Here is a 16,481-nt window from a genome sequence, read left to right as displayed (position 1 = left end):
ACTTCTCTCTAAAACTTCTCTCTACATTTATTATATGAGTTTTCAAGGATTATAAGCCATCAATAACATTAAGACAAGTGAATCAAGTGTAAGCAAGCCATTAAATACCATTCAAGTCAAGAAATGCAAATGGAGAAAAACTAAGGTTAGGCTCAAAGTGGGGTATTATCAACCAAAGCTTGTTCCTACAACTTCTAAGGTAAGATTCATGATTTTTACATGATGTTTAAGGTATTGGAGAATTAAAATACATGGATTGTAGAAAATGTGGTCAACTAGGTCATGAATGGTGAATAGTGACATTTTGAGGAATAGTTTGAATTGAATTATGAATGTTGTTGTGTTACGATATGAATGTATTATAAATGGTACTAAGATCATGAACTCGACACTTTAGACGAATGGACGAAGTTGGAGGTCATGACCATAAATATGGGAGAATTAGAAGAAAATTGAGAAATCTAGATAATGTGGATGATGTGAATGACTAATGGCCATTGTTATGATATTAATGAAGGTATAGACGCTAGCATTGGAAGGGAACGTGCAAGTGTAGAATAGTCCGACGAAAAGGTATGTAAGGCTAACCCTTCTTTCATAAGGCATGGTTCTTGGCCAAATTTCTAATTCCTCTATATGAGTATGTTGTATTCAAGTGATTGACACTCCGAGCTCATAAGCTCACGATCCTTAACATGTACTACGATTGTACTACGCCCCTCATATGACGAGTAAGCCTAAGATATGGATATAGCAATAATGACGATGATAGTGATGACGATGATAATAATAATGATGCTAAAGGTGCCTACGGGCTATTATATTCACATGTGCCTATGAAGGGCTATAATGACACCCCGAGCTTATAATGCCGTTTTAATACGATTTTACGACATTGTGAAAATGAAGTTGTTAGGTCGTAAATTATGATGATCATTGATAGATTTGGAAGATGGAAACATGTGATGAATATGTATGCTAAAGATTAGAAGCCTTGGATGAATTATGACTTTAGCGGAAGGTTTGTATATTATGTATATCGTGTGTATAACTAGAGGAAACGATATGAAATGCTTCTAAAGTATGTTATGATGATCTAGGTTGATAATGAATGTGAAACCATTGAGATTGGTTTGGAAATCGAAGTTGAAATGAAGGTTATGGCATTATGTCGGCAAGTAGAACTAGTTGTGTCCTATTGTGTTTCTAATGTTTGTTGTTGATGTTGATGTTGTTGTTTGGGCTGTTGTTGATGATTTTGAGCCGAGTTGAATCCTCGGGGGTGCTATATGTATAGGGGAAGTGCTGCCGAAATTTCGGTAGACATATATGAGTTAAGTTGAATTCGTAGAATCTATAACTCACAATTGGTAAACTTGACCATTTGCAGATTTTTGACGAAATGGGAAGTGAGCTTGGATAGGCTTAAAAAGCTCAAAAGGTATGTAAAGATACCCCGATCCTTCTTTTGGCATGCCTAAGTGTAGTAGAATCGGATTCGGGCCTCGGAGGACTTTCTGCCCCTCGGAATCCGCAAGTGAAAATATCACTTTTTCTTTCAGTAAGATTGAACTCTTTTGGTATGCTTTCCTGGAAATTATGCAAACTTTCTCTAAACTCCTTGAGAAGCTATAGAATGTCCGTAGAACCTTTATAGGTGACCCCATAAGCTTAAAGGGCGTAATTTGAGCCCACCGCCTTGCTTGTTCCGAGGTGGGCCCGCTATCCCCGGTTTTGCCCTTAATGTACTTAAGTCTTCTTTTCGAGCAGTTTTTAAAAGAAACGTTTTGATTACTATTCTAATTACCTAACGAACATTGGTTTAAATATTCCACTGAGTCCGATAAATTGTTTTGACACTCGGAACGATTTTAGAAAGATTATACTTCTGTAATTCATTATGATATCCGAAACTCGTTTACTATGTTCCCGTCCGACTTCATTGGATCAGTTTGTCTTTGATATGCCTCATCGAGTCTATTAAAACATTTATGATATTTTAATTGCATTAGACTCTCACTACTCCATTCGTGGACGCCCCAATGTTTCCCACACTGAGCCCGAGCCAGGATATGTTGTCAAGCGTGATCCTCTGAATTGTTCACCGTGCCTCGATGTGAGGGGGCAGGTATTCGCGTACATGGGTTTGTGGAGTATGATGTGCCATGTCCGCTTGTTCTGATATGATTTGCTATGGACATTTGATACGACATATTATGATACGGGGTTATGCCCCTTTTCTGATTCTTCTGTGTTGTGGCACCAGCGTCGGGAGGGTGGCCACGTTCTGTCTGCCGAGTCCCTTGGCAGGGGCCGGATTTGATATGACATATGTTTCTATACGCACTCTGCATGTTTGAAAATATATATCCGATACTTTGGATTTTCTGTTTACTTTCTGCACGTTCTGTACCAGTTATGAGTTTGTTTCTGTAATGTTATATCCCGTGTTTTCGTATAATTGGAATTCTTGAAAATAATTAAGACTTGTATGTTACAAGGAAATAATTTGATTTTAGTTAATATGTTATGTTGTTTATGGAAGTATTGGTGCAAAGACCTCGGGGAAGGCCGACGGCAAAAATTGGGATTTCGGAAATTAGTTTCGGGAATTACAAAACGCGATTTTAGCGAATTGGGCCAAGAAAAATTGGAACAAAAAAATTGAGGCCCAAGTGTTAGGGGTGGCCGGCCAAAGGCCAAGGCCCAAGCCCCATTTGAGTGGTCATGTGAAATACATGTGACCACTTAATGAATCATGTATATATGCATACTTATCTATAGAACATTCAAGAAAAGGCAAGCAAAACAAAATTGAACACCCAAGGAGGGTTTCGGCCAACTTAGGAAAGAAAGAATTTTTTTTTCCAAGCTTTGATTCTAATCCAAAAATCTTGTTCTTCTCATATTCGTAGTATATTCAAGACGCTCTCCGACGTGATACAATTTATTTGGCGAAAGGATCACGTTTGCGACAAGTCGTATTTTTAAGAAAAAGGTAAGATTTCTATGTTTTTATGTTATGGAATAGTGATTAAAGTGGCATGAAGATTATGGAACTTTGTGGTGTTTGTGAGTGGCGTGTGTGTGTGTAGAGGGTGTGTTTGGCCGTGAGCCATGTATTGTGGAAGGCAAGATGAGTTTGATTTTGTTTAGTTTGTTAGTTGCGTCGTTGCGACATTTAGGACGTAAATGAATGTTTAACGAAATTGAATTGGTATTGGAAATGGTTGCGGATTATTATGAATAAGTATGTTAAAGATTAGAAGTTTTGAATGAATTATGACTCGGGCAGAAAGTTTGTATATTATGTATATCTTGTGAATATTTTGTAGAAATGATATGAAATGCTTCTAAATTGTATTTTAATGATCTTGAGTAGTGATGAATATGAAAATATTGAGCTTAGTTTGGAAGTGTGAAGTCGGAATGAACGTTATTGCATTATGTTGGAAAGTAGAACTAGTTGCCTCATATTGCGATGATTGTTGACATTGTTGATGTTTGGGTTGCTGTGTTGATGTTTATTGAGCCGAGCTAAGTCTCGGGGGTGTTACATATATAGGGGAAGCGCTACCGAAATTTCGGTAGACAAAAATTAAGTTAAGGAATTCTTAAGCCTTGAAATCTCTAATTGGTAACTTTGACCATTTGCAGATTCCGGACGAAACGGGACTTAAGTTTTGGGCGAGCGTAAGTCGTATATAAGGTATGTAAAGCTCCCCACTTCTTCTTTTGGCATGTCTTAGTATGTTAGGTTGATATCGGAACCCCGGGAGCAATTCTGCTCCTCGAAATCCGATCTATAAAATGGCTACTGTTCATTCAATTAAACGGAAGCCTAATGACCCTATTTTGGCTAGAAAGCAAGTAAGCATCCGAAACTTATGCAAATGCAATCGGATTACTTCGAAATCTTTATGTATGATCCCATAGACACTAAATGTTCGTAATTTATGTTCGCCACCTCGACTTGACCCGAGGTGGGCCCGCTAACCCCGAGATGCCTTATTCGTTCTATTAGGCTCTCTTTTTGGATAAGTTTCGATAAAGAATCTTCGATTTTGAAATTTTCCTCTATGAAATAATGTTTTGATTACTATGATATACTAAGCTATGTTGTGAGCCATACGTACCGCTTTGGAAACATTTTTGTGAAATAAACTTTCGTACTAACTAATTATCCGACTACTTTGGTTAATGAAATGACTTATGAAGTACTCAAGTTTTGAAAGGCTATTTTGATATACAAATTGCATTGTTTTCTCACGACTCCGCTCGTGCCTTATTATGACTTCGTTCACCGGTTCCCGGGCCGGTTATGATTTGTGCGCCCTATGATTAATTCGATCATATGCTGTGTTACGATTCCCGAGACCTCGCCATAGGGTCGGGTTCCGTTTGGAGTTATGCTGTGATATGGCTGGTGATATGTTATGATGATATGTGTGTTCGGGGATGTACGGAGATTTGAACCTTCTGGTGTTATGCTGAGTGTGGCACCTGCGTCGGAGGGGTGACCACGTTCCTGAGCTTTGCATGATTTTTAACTGCATTATGTACATACGTTTTGGTACAGATTTTGATATACTGGTCAGTATTCTTTTTTTTGTATCCTGTTTGGTTTCAGTTATGGTTTACACTTCTGCACTCTATGCTTTACAGACTCAGTACATCTTTCGTACTGACCCACTTTCTTTGGGGGCTGCGTTTCATGCCCGCAGGTACAGAGATCCGTGATATGCCAGCATAGGCCACACATCCTGCTATTACAGAGTGCTCCTTTTGATTCGGAGCCCATATGTCGGTATAAATATTTTGTGAGGTATATGTATCTGTATATTTGACTATTTGGGGTACGGCGGGGCCCTGTCCCGTCATATGTTTTCGTTTTGTATTTGTAGAGGCCTGTAGTCATGTTTGTGGGTCGAGGGTCCTATATGTGTCTGTTGGATTAAGATCTGTGTCTTAATGCGGTTCGTCTGTTAAGGTGGCCAGAATGACTCTTATGTTTATATTTATACATATGATCGGCGATGTGCATTCCGCCGCTTCTATTTGTTCCGGTATGATATTTTGGTATGCGACCGCTTAAGACAAGTTTTGTTTTAAATTATGTTTAAAATAACTATTATGAAATCTGAGTTAAGCTTTGATTTGACAATTTGGCTCGTATGTCCGTTTGGGGTGCCCAAGTAGGGCGCCAGTCGCGGCCCACGGGGATGGGTCGTGACATGTAATTCAGGCTTTACATATTCAGTACATATTTCGTACTGACCCCCTTTCTTCGCGGGCCGCGTTTTCATCCCGCGCAGGTACCGACGACAGGTTTGCAGATCCGCCCGCTTAGGATCTTATTCTGCTATTTTGGAGCGCTCTTTTCTTCAGAGCCCATCTTTTGGTACAGTCTGTCATCACTGTATATGTATATTCTCGTTCATGGGTACGGCGGGGCCCTGTCCCGTCATATGATTCTGTCGGTCTGTTTAGAGGTCTGTGGACATGGTGGGGGGTTGGGGTCTTTCTGTACAGATGTGTGCTTATGTTGTGTTTGGGCGATCCCATTCGCCGCCGCGGCCGGTCCGCATATATTTAAATGTTGCTTTGTTGGCCCTGTGTGTCCTTTGTTGGTATTTTCTGCGTGCAGGGTATATGGGATAGTCCGTAAAACAAAGGAAACTCTACCGGAATTTTTCTTCCAATTATCTAAATTGGAAATAAAGACTTGTCGGCTTCTGCCATATACTAGAATGCGTTTGAGTGCCCAGATCGGGCACTAGTCACGGCCTACGGGGTTGGGTCGTGACAAAAGTGGTATCAGAGCGGTTCGTCCTCGGAATGTCTACAGACTGTGTCTAGTAGAGTCTTGTTTATCGGTGTGTTGTGCACCACACCTATAAACAGGAGGCTACAGGGCATTTAGGATACTACCCTTCTTTCTGTCTTAGATCGTGCGATAGAGCTGTGTTATCAGGATGACTCCTCCCTAACGAATTGTTACATTTGCAGTTATGCCTCCAAAAAAGGCGACAGCGACCCAAAAGGCCAAGGCAGCAGCTGTGGGAGAGACTAGTCGGGCCTAGAGGGTTACCAGGGCCCATGCCCATATTGCTCCTGATATTTTGCCCCCGGCAGAGGGCTCTTCCACACCGCCACACGTAGAGGAGATTGGAGCAGCAGCGGCTGCAGGTCGAGGGGCGGCTCCACCGCCAGCTCCCGAGATTCCAGTACCTGAGCCTCCAGCTTCACGGCCAGGGACTGAGGATCATACTATGAGAGAGGAAGTCCAGCTATTGACCAGACTTGTGGCGGGACAGGTTCAGGGGCACGGATTGGGAGGTGACCGAGCATATAGGCGTGACAGTTCGAGAGCTCGTGAATTCTTGACTTGTGGCCCTCCAGAGTTCTTCGGGACAAAGCCCGAGGAGGATCCTGAGGCGTTTATCAGGAAGATGCGGCGCACCTTACATTTGATTAATGCTTCCGCGACAGAGTCAGTCACATTGGCTTCGTACCGGTTGTATGATGTAGCGGCAAATTGGTACGAGTCATGGTAGTTATCCAGAGGCGACGGCGCTCCCCCAGCAGTTTGGGATGATTTTTCTCAGGCTTTTCTTAGCCATTTTCTGCCTCCGGAGTTACGGCGGTCCAAGGCTGACAGATTCTTATTGCTGAGACAGAGGGGCCGCAGTGTTCGAGAGTACAGTATGGAGTTCGACTCATTGGCCCGATATGCACCTGCTGTGGTAGCTACTATGGCTGACAGGATGCACAGGTATATTATGGGGTTGGACCGGTATTTTGTCGACAGTTGTTTGGTATTGGCTGCTCAGCCCGGCATGGATATTCCCCGGATTCAGGCGCACGCCCAGGGCATGGAGGACCGGCATAGGGAGCGTCAGCATGATAGGAGTCAGGATCAGAGACAGCCCAAGAGGGCCAGATCATCTGGGTATTCTGGAGATTTTCGGGGTAGACAGCCTCAGCAGCCGCAGCAGCCTAGCAGACATCTATCCCAGCCGGCACAGAGCGTACCTCCACAGCCTACAGGTCGCAGATTTGATGTTACATCCGGCATTTTTGCATATTCAAAAAATTCGAGATAACTGGACTTATAATGAACGAGGCTATATTTGGATTTTACTTACTATGAATGTGTTGGCTATGACAACATTTGTGTGGAAATACGAGAGGAGGCCAAGGGCAAAATAGGAATTTTGGGAATTGGTTTCGGAAATTACAAATTATGATCCATAGCCAATTGGGCCAAAAAAAAATAAGAAAACTAAGGCCCAAAGTGATGAAGTGGCCGGCCAACCCCAAGCCCAAGTCCATGCAATTTATTCCATGTGACCAATTAATTAAGAGGATAAGTATGTATATTTATATCAATGTTCATCCTTAGAACATTCAAGAAAAATCAAGAGCAAGAATAGAAGAGGGTCACGGCCAAGATAGAGAGAAAGAAAGGAAAAAAGAAAAAAATTCTTGGAGCTAAATCCTTGGTTCAAAAATCCATTTCTTGTGGGATTATTACTAAGTGCGATTTTCTCTACAAAGTGATATAAGTATCTTGGCAAGAAAGTAGTGTTGGTGGCAAGTGAAGAACTTGAAGAAAAGGTGAGAATCAATTCATTTTCTTATGTTATGAAGTTTGGTTTATGTTGTAATATGTAGAAGTAAGTAGAAATTATGAAAATATGGAAGTTTGCAAAGTGGGTGTGTTTATATGATGGAGGCCGTGTGTGTGTATTTATTGTATGTTATGATGACTTGAATTTATGTTATAATCTAGTTGTGGTGATGCTGGAATTTGTATTAGAAATGAAAGTTGAATGAATTAGTGGAAGTTGTAAAATGTAGGAATGTGGCCGTGTGTTGTAGGGATTGAAATGGAAGTGAATTAAATTTCTTTAGTATGCTAATTGTGTTATTGTGAAGTGAATGAAAGAATAATGGTTTTTGTTGTCATGGAAAACTTGTTGTTAAGTTGTTGTAAGAAACTATGCAACCTTATTATAGTTTATGTAAGTGTGGAAATGAAAGTAGTAAGATGCAAATTATGATTGTCATTGATGATGTTGGAAGATATAAATATGTCATGAACATATATGCTAAAGATTAAAAGTTGTGGGTGAAATATGACTTTGGTAGTAAGCTTGTATATAGCGTATACCTTATGTATGTGGTTTCTCATTAATCCGTTCGTGGCTGTCTCAATGCATTCCTTCACTGCGTCCTGGGCCAGGTTCTGTTATCGTGCATATTCCTCTGCATTGTTCACCGCGTCCCTCGGTGTGCGGGCCGGGATCTGTTTATATCTGTATGATATTATGATCTGTGTATGGGGATGGCGGCCAGGATGGCATATGATCTGATCTGATTCTGTCTGTCCACCGCGTCCCGTACTAAAAGGGCCGGGTTCTGTTACCATGCCCTCAGACAGGGCCGGGATCTGTATGTATGTATGCATGTGCCATCAACATTTATATAAGCACATGCCTCTGTATGATTCTGTATGACTCTATATGATTTTGTATAACTCTGTATGATTCTGCATGCATAATTCTGTCCGTCCGTCTGGATTACAATTTTGTCTGTATGTCCATATGGTTTACGATTCTATCTGTCTGTCTGAACCATGATTCTGTCCGTCTGTCGGGATTATGATTCCGTCCGTTCGTTTGATTTATGGTTCTGTCCGCTATATATATATGCTTCCGGTTCAGAATATGATCCGGTACAGACGCACCTGGAGATACGCCACCAGTTTAGGGCTTCGATTCTGCTGTTTTGGAAGAGCTCCTTTGATCCGGAGCAAATACTTTTGGTATATATCTTCTGTCATCTGTAGACTCTGTATGTATGGTATTTTGGGGTACGGCGGGGCCCTGTCCCGTCATCTGATTCTGTATGTCTGTAGAGGCCTGTTGATAGATATGTGGGTTACGGGTTTCATCTGTTTAGGTAAGTACGAACGATTTTGTGACTCCATCTGTATGTTAGCCTCATCGGCTATTCTGTAAATTTATGTATGTTCAGGTATGCGTATGTTTGCGCGCGCGCCGTATATGTATTAGCTTGATTCTGTAGACACCTGTTTGGAAAAAGAATCTGTATGGTACGCCAATTCGGTTAGGTAGGTACGTATGGGTATCCAGTTAGGATACCAGTCGCGGCCCACGGGGTTGGGTCGTGACAGAAGTGGTATCAGAGCGGTTAGTCCTCGGTATGTCTACAGGCCGTGTCTAGTAGAGTCTTGTTTATCGGTGTGTTGTGCGCCACATCTATAAACAGGAGGCTACAGGGCATCTAGGGTGTTACCCTTCTTTGAATCTTAGATCGTGCGATAGAACTGTATTAGTAGGATGATCCCCTCCTGACGATATGTTATGTTTTCAGCGATGCCTCCGAAGAAGGCAACAGCTGCCCAGAAAGGCAAAGCGGGGGTGGAGGTAGGAGAAACCAGTCGGGCCCAGAGAGTTACCAGGGCCAGTGCGCGGTTAGCGCTTGAGGATGAGCCCCTGTCAGCCGGCTCTGTTACACCGCCCTTATCAGAGGAGATTGGAGCAGCAGCAGCTGCTGATCAGAGGGCGGCTCCACCGCGAGCTCCCGGGGTTCCAGTGCCCGAGCCTCCAGCTCTACAGCCAGGGGCGGAGGACAGGGCCATGCGAGATGCGGTTCAGTTATTGACCACACTAATGACAGAGCAGGATCGCAGGCATGGATTTGGGGGTGGTCGTGCGGACAGATATGAAAGCTCTAGGGCTCGTGAGTTTTTGACATGTAATCCTCCAGAATTCTCCAGGATAAAACCCGAAGAGGACCCCCAGGAGTTCATTAGAAAGATGGAGAGTACGATACGGTTGATTAAGGCTTCGCCGACTGAGTCCGTCGAGTTGGCTTCGTATCAGTTATATGAGGTAGCGGCGAACTGGTATGAGTCCTGGCAGCTATCCAGGGGTGACGATGCTTCCCCAGCAGTATGGGCCGAGTTTACTAAGGCCTTTCTTGATCATTTTCTACCTCCAGAGCTGCGGAGAGCTAGGGTTGATAGATTCTTGAACTTGAGACAGAACGGTAGAAGTGTTCGAGAGTATAGCCTAGAGTTTGACTCACTGGCTAGGTATGCACCCGCTATAGTAGCTGAGATGGCCGACAGGGTGCACCGGTACGTGATGGGGCTGGACCCTTATTTGATTGATAGTTGTTTGGCGGTGGCTTCTCAGCCAGGGATGCATATTGCCCGGGTACAGGCGCACGCCCAGGGCGTGGAGGACCGACGTAGGGAACGTCGGCCTGATAGGGGTCACGACAGGAGCCGGCCTAAGAGAGCCAGATCGGCCGGGTATTCAGGGGGATTTCAGAGCGAGTTTTCTCAGCGGCAGGGTAACAGGTATTCATCCCAGCCAGCACACAGTACGCCCCCACAGTTCTCAGGACAGAGCTCCAGAGTTCCAGGCTCACAGGTGAGCAGAGGTCCCGGTCAATCGAGGCCACCTATGCCCCCTTGTTCTTACAGTGGGAGACCCCACCCAGGGGAGTGTTATCGCGCTACAGGCGCTTGTTATTTTTGTGGCAGCCCAGATCATCGTGTCAGAGAGTGCCCGCATAAGGGTGGTTCGGGTTCAGTCCAACCTGATGGGTCAGTTGCTGGCTCATCTTCTCCTTCGGCAGCCATACGCCCCACGGGGCGAGGAGCACCAGCACCAGCACCAGCACCAGCGCCAGCGAGTCGTGGCAGAGGTCGTGGTGCAGCCTTTGGTTACAGCGGTCCTTCGAACCGCGTATTTGCATTGACCGGCTAGCAAGACCCAGGAGCGTCTTCAAGCGCACACCCAGGTATGTTAATGATCTTTTCTTGAGGAATATGTGTATGAATGGGTCTATACTTTATCATATTATGTGATTTTCTTCTTCTGGGTATTAATAAGAGCAAGGTAGCTGTTAACCTGATAGACATTGAGAATTCGGAAGGGCGATACGATAATTGTATAGTTTAGCCCGGGGTGGGACACACTATGAGAATTTTCCGAAAATTTACTAAGATCCCGATCTGCCCTAAATTACATGACGAAGGTCATGCGGGGCGGTCGACGAAATTATACTGGCCCTAATGCGTCCAAACGCATGAAAGTTTCGAGGTTAAGTGTGCTAAGGCAAGAGCAATTCTGGGATGGGTGACCCCCTGGGAAGGATACCAAAAATTTTCACAAGTGTAAATATAAGATGTAAATGGAAATTTGGGGTAACCTAACGGAAAAGAGAATGTGTGGAATAATTAGTGCCCTTACATGAGTCGCGCAGACCGGTGCAGACTAAATGGGCGAAAAGAAGGAGCGCAATACCGCTCGAGAAATTGAGCGAATTTGAATAACGGTCGGAGACGTACGCAAGTAAGATATTAGTAAACGTATATGTATGTGTTTATTTGTATGTGTATGACCTTCGTCTGGTGCCCATGAGGATCAAGAGCCGAGTCCCGGCGACTAATGTTGTGATGGACGAAGGGTTTTACTCAACCGAATACATGAAACGAAGCAAAGACGAGGATACGAATGTTGTCAAAAATATACATAGTAGATAAACTCCGGTTACGTTACCACTTAGTCTAGTGCGACGATATCCGAAAAAGAAAATGAGTATGGATAGTAGGAAAGATGAAGAATAAGAAATGTGAATAAACAGAATCCTTGAAAGAGTTGACAAGCGACGCGTAAGAAGATTTGTATGACAATTTGACGAACAAGTTTATGAATGAGTAAACAGGGTCCGATGAGATAATCTGTGACACAATGGTCGGAGTGAATAACGAGATTCCGACAAAGGGAAATTTTCGTGAATCACTGGAGCCTTAATAGGAGTGGTCTGATTCTAATCAAAACTCTGTTTGTTGTACTTCTGCACCTCTGATTCTGATAAGGCTCGGTCTATCACGCCTCTGTACTTCTGAATCCGAATACGTTTCTGTCTGATACACCTCTGTCCGATTGACTCTGGACATGAATCTCTCTGATATAACTCTGTACGTCTAACTCTGATCTCGAATCTGTCTGATAGCCTCCCATACATCTGACTTTGACTACGAATCCGTCCGCCATAGTTTAGTACGTTTGCCTCCGATTACGAATCCGTCCGATATGATCCTGTGCGTTCGATCCCAGTTCTGAATCTGTTTGGTACGACATGGAATCATGATGATGTGGTAAGGAACCGAGGAGTATGAGAAGAAGTGATAGTAAGTATAATGTCTGAAAAGCTTTGAAGGAAAAGGAAGAAGGGACATAGCGTCCGTAAAAGAGCGAAAAGCATTCCTCTGATATTAGAATGTAGCTCATGACCCAGTGACTGTGTGGGATATGAGAGAATACGTTATGAAAGCATACGAGTCAGTAATGTGAAGAATTACTCCATCATATTGGTAAAGAATCCATATCGGAAAGTTAACAAAGGACGATTATAAAAGGAACCCTCCCGAAGTAGTATGATGCCCCATGAGGTCAATTTAACATTCTAGGACGAATGTTTTAAAGGGGGGGAGGATGTTACATCCGGCATTTTTGCATATTCGAAAAATTCGAGATAACTGGACTTATAACGAATGAGGCTATATTTGGATTTTACTTAGTATGAATGTGTTGGCTATGACAACATTGGTGTGGAAATACGAGAGGAGGCCAAGGGCAAAATAGGAATTTTGGGAATTGGTTTCGGAAATTACAAATTATGATCCATAGCCAATTGGGCCAAAAAAAATAAGAAAACTAAGGCCCAAAGTGAAGAAGTGGCCGGCCAAGCCCAAGCCCAAGTCCATGGAATTTATTCCATGTGACCAATTAATTAAGAGGATAAGTATGTATATTTATATCAATGTTCATCCTTAGAACATTCAAGAAAAATCAAGAGCAAGAATAGGAGAGGGTCACGGCCAAGATAGAGAGAAAGAAAGGAAAAAAGAAAAAAATTCTTGAAGCTAAATCCTTGGTTCAAAAATCCATTTCTTGTGGGATTATTACTAAGTGCGATTTTCTCTACAAAGTGATATAAGTATCTTGGCAAGAAAGTAGTGTTGGTGGCAAGTGAAGAACTTGAAGAAAAGGTGAGAATCAATTCATTTTCTTATGTTATGATGTTTGGTTTATGTTGTAATATGTAGAAGTAAGTAGAAATTATGAAAATATGGAAGTTTACAAAGTGGGTGTGTTTATATGATGGAGGCCGTGTGTGTGTATTTATTGTATGTTATGATGATTTGAATTTATGTTATAATCTAGTTGTCGTGATGGTGTAATTTGTATTAGAAATGAAAGTTTAATGAATTAGTGGAAGTTGGAAAATGTAGGAATGTGGCCGTGTGTTGTAGGGATTGAAATGGAAGTGAATTAAATTTCTTTAGTATGCTAATTGTGTTATTGTGAAGTGAATGAAAGAATAATGGTTTTTGTTGTCATGGAAAACTTGTTGTTAAGTTGTTGTAAGAAACTATGCAACCTTATTATAGTTTATGTAAGTGTGGAAATGAAAGTAGTAAGATGCAAATTATGATTGTCATTGATAATGTTGGAAGATATAAATATGTCATGAACATATATGCTAAAGATTAAAAGTTGTGGGTGAAATATGACTTTGGTAGTAAGCTTGTATATTGCGTATACCTTATGTATATTTGGTGAAAACGATATGATATGCCTCCGAATCCTGTTGTAGTGATCTTGATAAGTGATGAATATGAAAATAATAAGATTGGTTTGGAAGTGTAAGGTCGGAATGAAAGATATTGTGTTATGTCGGAAAGATGGCTAGTTATGACATATTATGTGTTTTTATGCTTGTTGTTGTTATTGATGTTGTTGATATTGTTGTTGGGTTGTTGTTGGTTGTTTGGAGCCGAGTTGAATCTCGGGGAGGCTATATTTATAGGGGAGGTGCTGCCCAAATTCTTATAGACAAGTATTGGTTAAGGTTTGAAATGTTAAGTCTCATGAATAGTAACTGGTAAATGTGACCATTTGTAGTTTTTGAGCGAGACAGGAATCGAGTTTGGACGAGCATAGGACGTAACCAAGGTATGTAAAGCCTACCCCTTCATTCTTAGGCATGTTCTGAATGTAATAGGCTCGGCCGCGAGCCTTAAGTACGACTCCGTTTCTCGGAATTCGAGATGGAAATCCGCTCCAATTCCTTCAGTAAGATTGAATCATTTCTCTTATAACTTGTCCCTAAAGTGAACTTTTGTATAAAACTTTCCTAAACTGAGTCGGAATACTTCCAAATGATTATGGATGACCTCATAAGGTCTATTATCAGTAATTTACATATGTCGCCTCGAGTTGGTCCGAGGCGGGCCCACAAGGCCCGATGCCTTCTGTATAACCCTAATTACTTTGGTCCTGTCTGATTTTCTCAGAAAACATCTGGACTATTATTTTGATTATGAAATGACTATTTTTATGCAAATCTTACAAAATGATTTCTGTACATCTGAGAATCTGATTCTGATAACAATCTGTCGTGCCTTCCCAAGTAGGGCATAGGCGCGTATTATGCATACTATCCGGATACTCTGATTTGACTCGTCGTTTGGCACCCTTCAGTTTGATTGAGTCTGTATGTATGTGGTTTCTCATTAATCCGTTCGTGGCTGTCTCAATGCATTCCTTCACTGCGTCCCGGGCCAGGTTCTGTTATCGTGCATATTCCTCTGCATTGTTCACCGCATCCCTCGGTGTGCGGGCCGGGATCTGTTTATATCTATATGATATTATGATCTGTGTATGGGGATGGCGGCCAGGATGGCATATGATCTGATCTGATTCTGTCTGTCCACCGCGTCCCGTACTAAGAGGGTCGGGTTCTGTTACCGTGCCCTCAGACAGGGCCGGGATCTGTATGTATGTATGCATCTGCCATCAGCATTTATATAAGCACATGCCTCTGTATGATTCTGTATGACTCTATATGATTCTGTATAACTCTGTATGATTCTGCATGCATAATTCTGTCCGTCCGTCTGGATTATAATTTTGTCTGTATGTCCGTATGGTTTACGATTCTATCTGTCTGTCTGAACCATGATTCTGTCCGTCTGTCGGGATTATGATTCCGTCCGTTCGTTTGATTTATGGTTCTGTCCGCTATATATATATGCTTCCGGTTCAGACTATGATTATGTTTGTTGTGTTTCTGCTTTACATACTCGGTACATTTTTCGTACTGACCCCCGGTTCTTCGGGGGCTGCGTTACATGCCCGCAGGTACAGACGCACCTGGAGATACGCCGCCAGTTTAGGGCATCGATTCTGCTGTTTTGGAAGAGCTCCTTTGATCCGGAGCAAATACTTTTGGTATATATCTTCTGTCATCTGTAGACTCTGTATGTATGGTATTTTGGGGTACGGCGGGGCCCTGTCCAATCATCTGATTCTGTATGTCTGTAGAGGCCTGTAGATAGATATGTGGGTTACGGGTTTCATCTGTTTAGGTAAGTACGAACGATTTTGTGACTCCATCTGTATGTTAGCCTCATCGGCTTGTCTGTAAATTTCTGTATGTTCAGGTATGCGTATGTTTGCGTGCGCGCCGTATATGTATTAGCTTGATTCTGTAGACACCTGTTTGAAAAAAAAATATGTATGGTACGCAAATTCGGTTAGGTAGGTACGTATGGGTATCCAGTTATCCAGTTAGGATACCAGTCGCGGCCCACGGGGTTGGGTCGTGACATTTGATGGCCCAGGTTATTCAGGAGCAGGCCAGAGCTTCAGGGCTTCAGGTTCGCGGACAGATAGGGGTTCTGGTCAGATGAGGCCACCTAGGCCTCAGTGTTCTTATTGTGGCAGATATCATCCGGGAGAGTGCTACAGAGCCACCGGTGCATGCTTTTCTTGTGGCCGTCAGGGCCATTCTGTGAGAGATTGCCCGTATAAGGGTAGTTCGGGTGGTGCAGCGCAGCCTACTGGGTCAGCCGCCGGGTCATCATCTTCGTCAGTGGCTATGCGCCCTACAGGGTCGGGTACATCAGCACTGGCGGGTCGCGGCAGAGGTCGTGGTGGAGCTTCGGGTACTAGCGGTCCTTCGAACCGCATTTATGCTTTGTCTAGCCGCCAGGACCAGGAGGCATCGCCTAATGTCGTTACAGGTACATTATTGGTCTTCTCTCGGTCTGTGTATGCATTGATTGATCCAGGTTCGACTTTGTTGTATATTTCGCCTCTTGTTGCTAGTAAAATTGGTATAACGTCCGAGCCTATAGAGCCATTTGAGGTAGCTACACCGATCGGGGACTTTATTGTAGCGAAAAAAGTATATAAAGACTGTTCTGTAATTATATGCGGCTGAGACACTAAGGCAGATCTGGTGGAATTAGATATGATTGAATTTGATGTTATTATGGGAGTGGACTGGCTAGCCTCCTGTTATGCTAATGTTGACTGCCAAAATAAAGTAGTTCGTTTTCAGTTTCCTGGGGAGCCAGTTATAGA

This window comes from Lycium barbarum, chromosome 8, assembly GCF_019175385.1.
Source record: "Lycium barbarum isolate Lr01 chromosome 8, ASM1917538v2, whole genome shotgun sequence".
Lineage (NCBI taxonomy): Eukaryota > Viridiplantae > Streptophyta > Magnoliopsida > Solanales > Solanaceae > Lycium > Lycium barbarum.
The sequence above is the reverse complement of the archived record's forward strand: the minus strand, read 5'-3'. Positions refer to the sequence as shown.